The 6,000-nt window shown below is 41.2% G+C and overlaps 1 protein-coding gene across 3 annotated transcripts in view; it reads left to right on the top strand.

Moving 5' to 3' along the window:
- The first annotated feature begins 3,988 nt into the window (after positions 1-3,988).
- The window catches only part of ROBO1 (roundabout guidance receptor 1), a 1,055,533-nt gene continuing 1,053,521 nt past the window's right edge, over positions 3,989-6,000 (top strand). For 2 of the 3 annotated variants that reach the window (XM_030580292.1, XM_030580273.1), the window contains exon 1: positions 3,990-4,170. The gene's annotated coding sequence lies outside the window, so the exon portion shown is untranslated. Of the gene's footprint in view, positions 4,171-6,000 lie in introns of all 3 variants that reach the window. The other variant, XM_030580281.1, reaches the window with a different exon arrangement.

Below are 6,000 nucleotides of genomic sequence, written 5' to 3'. Positions count from 1 at the left end.
ATATTAGGAGAGCACTGCATTAGATCACTACCGATTATATTTCATTTCACACAAATTTGTATGTAACTGTTTACCTAGCTGCCTAGAATTGCATGCTTTACTGATTATGACAAGACAGAAAAAAGAAATGCTGACAGATGACGATCATAGTTTGCTTTACAACTTCCACAAATGTTATATGTCGCCAGGAATGACAATAAGGGGTTGTCATCAAGTTCCAAGGACAAGATGGAAATAGGCGTCTGTCATAACATACTGAGTTGTAAACTACTCCAAGATGAAAAATTCAAAGATAATTTCCATGAGTAAAATAATGAAACAAGGAGATTCTTACACATCTAGAAAACATGAAACTATTGTCTTACACATTTAAATGTCAGATTATATATTTCAACTCTGAACAATGAGAACTCTCATGATGATATATCATTTATACTATTCTTCATGATGGGTATAACATAGGTAAGTGGCAAAACTTACATTGCATACTTAATTTATTGTATATATTGTATATGCATCTGTATAAAGATGTGTGTCTATATATATATATATATTATTACACATATTATTATACTTGGCATCTTTTGTTAGTTTACTGCTTCACTTTTATTTAATAATTTATTTGTTCTGCCTGCATCAAGGAATTATCCATAGAGTGATAATTGGTCAAGCAATTGCATTTTAACTGTGGTAATAGATTGGCTCTGTGATTATTCCTCTTTGCTTTGTTTCATTACAGAGCAATAATATTAGCTCAGACGTTTAACTATCCACCCAATTTATCTGTTAAACCACTCAGAGGCCTGGTCTACACTAGGGGTGGAGGGAGATCTATCTAAGTTACGCAGCTTCAGCTATGTGAATAACTTAGCTGAAGTCGACATACTTAGGGCTTGGCTACACTCGAAACTCCAAAGCGCTGTCATGGGAGTGCTCCCACGGCAGCGCTTTGAAGTGCAAGTGTGGTCGCGGAGCCAGTGCTGGGAGAGAGCTCTCCCAGCACTGCAGGTACTCCACCTCCCCAACGGGATTATCTTACAGTGCTGGGAGCCGCGCTTCCAGCGCTGGGGCACTGTTTACACTGGCGCCTTACAGCGCTGTAACTTGCTGAGCTCAGGGGGATGTTTCTTCACACCCCTGACCGAGAAAGTTGCAGCGCTGTAAAGCGCCAGTGTAGCCAAGGCCTTAGATCTATTTACTGCGGTGTCTTCACTGTGGTAAGTCAATGGCTGATGCTCCCTCTCGACTCTGCCTATGCTTCTCACTCCAGTGGAGTCCTGGAGTCAATGCGAGAGCGCCCAGTGGTCAATTTATCGCATCTAGAATAGATACGATAAATCGACCCCTGCTAGATTGATCGCTGCCCGTCGATCCTGTGCATAATGTAGACATGCCCTCAGAGATATCATTCGTTAATTCTTACAGAATATAAAATGAAAATGACAATTTCTTGCTTTCACAGAGAAATTTCTTCACTATTGTTAGTTACACCATGTTGAATTTGCACATATAGATTCTGCTATTTTTGTTAAATCCACAGATAATGTAGATTTATAAAAAAATTCATTGTTGAGTTAAATATAATAGGCCTGATTCTGCTCTCACTTAAACTGATAGGAGTATCTTTAGGAGTATCTTCACTAAAGTTATAGGAGTTACACTAGTGGATAACCAATGTAACTGAGAGCAGAATAGCACCCAGACTACTACACTTCTGCCTTCTTGTGTAACTCCATTGTTTAAGTATGGCTTTATGTAAATGTGGGCCGAATTTGCCCATAGTAACCACTTGTGTACAATGATTTTTAAAAATAATGGATTCAGTCTAAATTAGAAACAGACATATTTTTATTTCTTCTCCATAGACTGCTTTCTAATGGCTATGGTATATAACAGAATATATGACTTGCTACCCCCAATAGAATAATGCAGCTGTAAGGTAAGTCTTTTGGATGACATTAAATGTGTTGCTATAAAGAAGACTGTGATTAGCGAGGGATCAAAAAATAGTTTTGGAACTGCATATAACTAATTGTATTTTATTAGAGCAGTGTTAGCACAGGGAGACCTACAGTGACAGTGAAAATACTACCAGAATGGGTGCAATACCTATATATACTGAGATGAGAACTGCATTGATCTATTTCACTGTTAATTAGTAACTAGAGATAAAATAAAGTGAGCTGTATGGTATTTGCACATTAAGCATTAAAAATAAGTAAATAAATAAATAAATTTACCAACACACAACTCAGAGTATAAACAGTTAAATTGTGGTTCCAACACAGACGTAAGCTGTAAGTTAGGTTTGAAATTCAGCAATGAGACCTGGCTTTGAAGTAAAACTTCTGTTGTCAAGGGTTACTGATGCAAAAAGTACTGAACCCCCACTTCCAAATTAGATTCCAAAAATAATTCAAATTATGTGTTTCAAATACTGTTGATTCTCAAAGTACAAGCTGAATAAAGATAATTTTTTCAGTATTTTCCTTTGTTTTGTTTACAAGTCTGTTGAAATTATGAGCTGATTGCTGTTGACCTTATTCTATGCATCACTTTCCAGCAGCATTCAACTATAAACTGTAGACATAATTTGTAATTAAACTCACATTTACAATGATTGTTCACAACTGAAATACAAGGAACATATGTTGTTGCACGCTATGTCGTATCAATAAGTATCCTAAATAACACCTTGTGAAGAGTGTACTCTTGGCCACAGAGTTCCATCTCTTGTTCAATGGTGAGCCAAGGAATAATTTACAAAGTATTTAAGCCCTTAAATATGCAGTCCCTTAAGACATTGATTAACAGGGTTTCTTTTAATCTTAAAGAAAGCATCCTTTTTTAAAAAAATCTTTTCTAGAGAACTTTTCTTTAAAAACATAAACATACATTGTTGGAAAAAGCTGGTTACCATACACACACATAATTTTAAATCTCCTTGATTTGTAATTTGCATGACTAATATGCCAATCTATATTGAAGCTGTTGGGAAGGTAGCACAGTAATTAATTACAAATGTTTAATTTAGCAGGACAACATTAAAATCCTTTAACTGTTAAAATTATGCTTTCATGTTTAGATTATGTTGGCCTACGTTACTATTTTATTAATACTTACACTCATTTTAGCTTTTACAAATCAAATACAGAAAGTTCTATTTAGATGTGTTGATGAGTTTGATTTTCATCTAGGATATATTACTTCAGTGTGTTCATTTCTTAGATCAAATAAGAGAAATAATGTGTATTTAATTAAAAATGAATCATCAATGTATTAGCCTTATAAAATAAGAGCAATTTAAAATTATGTATTAATAATGTATATATACTAAATCTATTTTAATTAGCACTTTCAAAGTTAAATTATTTTCCTTTGGAGAAAATTTTTTTTTCTTCTTGCACAGGGAAACAGATGTGCCTTTTAAAAGCATAGGTAGAGGAAGGTGTGTGTAAGAGGAATTCAACACATAATTGATTAATTCCAGTAAATAATATTAACTATTAGAAAACATATGAATGATGTATAATCTAGGCAGGGAAGTGAAAGATTTTCCAAAATAAAGCCTACTTGTGTGAATAATTCTCTGCAAATTTTCCTTTGAAATCCAGCAGATTTCCCATACCCATGCTGCACAGTGTCATTGAAAAAGCAGATATGAAAGGGGAGATTGCATGACATCCTTTTTCTTGGTTAACCATTGCAACACGTATTACAATACCAGAGGTAACGAATCAATTAAACAAGATCCCCCCACCTCCTCTTCCTTCCCCTTCCCCTCCAAATCATTCCTTCTCCAAAGCTGCTTGCATATTGCTGCTTTGTAGTTTGTCAGAGACAGAGCAGTAGGACCCAGGGGCCTTCCACGGCCACCAATAGAAGCTCATACTTGGGTCTATTTGTATGCAATGCCTTCTGCTCTACGCATTAATAGTAATACAGATAACGGGTCTGAAAGAATTCTCTTCTGAAGACGGATTTGATTTTCCAGAGTCCTGATACTGGGAAGAAATCCGGTTTCATCCCCCTTTATATTTAAAAGTCTCTTGAGCAGCTTGTCTTCTTAAACTCAAAAAAAAAAAAAAAAAAAAGGGTCTCTCTATGCAAGGAAAGTTGCAAGGACTGAATCATGGAACTGCTAGTTTTCTGAAAATCTTATCTCACAGGGTAAGTCCCCTAAATAACAAAGCAGCGGATGCTATTAAAGACCAGTCTAGAAATTCAAGAGGGATGCAATTGTTTTGTGGTTATGCGCATTCATGAATAGGTTTAAAAGAAGTCAATAGTTTCTAAAATAAATGGGGAATGATCAAAGAGGGAAACCCTAATGCAGAATCAGTACAATGAGCAATGCAACAAGTTTATTTGCAGGTACCGTAGATTTGTTTGTTGTCTCTAAAGTTGTCAGGTTACTGTGGGATGAGATTCTGCGTTATTGTCTCTGTTTTTTTAATTATTATTAACGAAGTTTTAAAGCTGTGCATTCTTCATCCCTTGGTGTGTCTGAGTGTGAGCGCAACGGTTAAAACATCTTTTTAGAGCGATTTCACGGTGCATTTGAGCTTTGCCTTTCGCCTTCATCTCGCTAGTGCTGCAAAACGGGGAGCCGATGCCTTGGTTGCTGATTGAGTTACAGGCTCTCTGCATTTGGCGCGGTAACTTTGCAGAGATCTGCGCCTGTTTAATGTGTAGGCGAGCTGAGTAAACAAACGGGATTAGCAAAGGAAGGCTGGCACTACTGCAATAGAGCTCTGCAACTCTGAGCAACATTCGGGGGATTCTCCTTGTACTTTCCCTATTTCGGACAGTTTGGTGTGTATACGTGAGCAAGCAATGTAATCTAATAGGTTTCCACTAATTTCTTTCTTTCTCTTTTGGATGGGTCGTTCGAGAAGAAACACTGTGGTTATAAACTCTGCCTCCTTTCTCCCTTACAATCCTTGTGCAGTCCGCCGCTTTGTGATGGACAGGAGGGAATTCATTTAACCCTTTGTAATCCTAGGGGTCTAAAATGAGAGAATCTCGCTGCCTCTCCAACTCCCCTTGTGTTGGCTGGGAGTAAAAGTAGCGTTCAGCTGGGAAGCACATTGTGAGGCGGGGAGCCTGGCAGCGTCTGATTATTGATGAAGGGCTCTGAGCTGCTGGCGGGGCAAGCGTCCCCCCTCTCTTAGGAGGCTGCGGGATCGCGGAGCGCGCCGCTGCCGCACACAATGGAGAGACCCCTCTGGGCTGGCGCGGGAAGGGGAGGGAGGCAGGGAGCGCTCCGGCATCGCTGCAGCAGCTGCTCCCGCTGCTGCAGTGCCGCAAACTCCCCCCCCGCCCCGCCTCCTCTCCCCTCCCCCGTTGGAGACCATCCATTCGCGGCTCTGCAAAGTTCCCCGCGTCGGGCGCTCGCTGGGGAAAGCTGCTCGGCCGGGGCGCGTGAGGAGACCGAGAAATGCCGCCTAACGAGGGAAGGGAGCGGGCAGTGCAGAGGGTTTGCGCTCCCCCCGCCAACCTGCTGCTTGGCAGATACAAGTAACTGCCATAAAACCCGCTGGGGCAGAGAGCAGCTCCAGCCCCCGGTGGAGTTCCCGCACTTTGCACACGTGCTTGTTCCCGGGCCAGGCGGGCACCGGGAACTGCGGGTAGCAGGTGCCTCGGGGGGAGCTCACGCCGCCTGTGCTAAAGTGGTTGGAAGTTTGTCCTGGTAGCGTCCCTGCTGCGTCTTCCTCTGGGGAAGCGACAGCCTGAGGGGAACGTCTGCGGACCGGACTGGGGCACCAGGTAACCGGGGAGCTGCTCTCCCCTAGCGAGAGCACGGTTACCTAGGGCAGGCCGCTTGCTTGTATGCCGCCGAGGCAAAGGGGGACATCAGGGCACACCCCCTCCCAGACGCCTTTGTGGCGTGTTAAGTTTAATGAGTGAAAGGCGCTCGGGGGCGCCTTGCTGCGCGAACAGGTGCATTGCACCATTTGACATAGCGTGTGAGGAGGCAGAGGTCCCACCCAAGGCTTC

The sequence above is a fragment of the Gopherus evgoodei genome, chromosome 1 (assembly GCF_007399415.2).
Source record: "Gopherus evgoodei ecotype Sinaloan lineage chromosome 1, rGopEvg1_v1.p, whole genome shotgun sequence".
Lineage (NCBI taxonomy): Eukaryota > Metazoa > Chordata > Testudines > Testudinidae > Gopherus > Gopherus evgoodei.
This window is presented reverse-complemented; position numbering and strand designations above follow the sequence as displayed.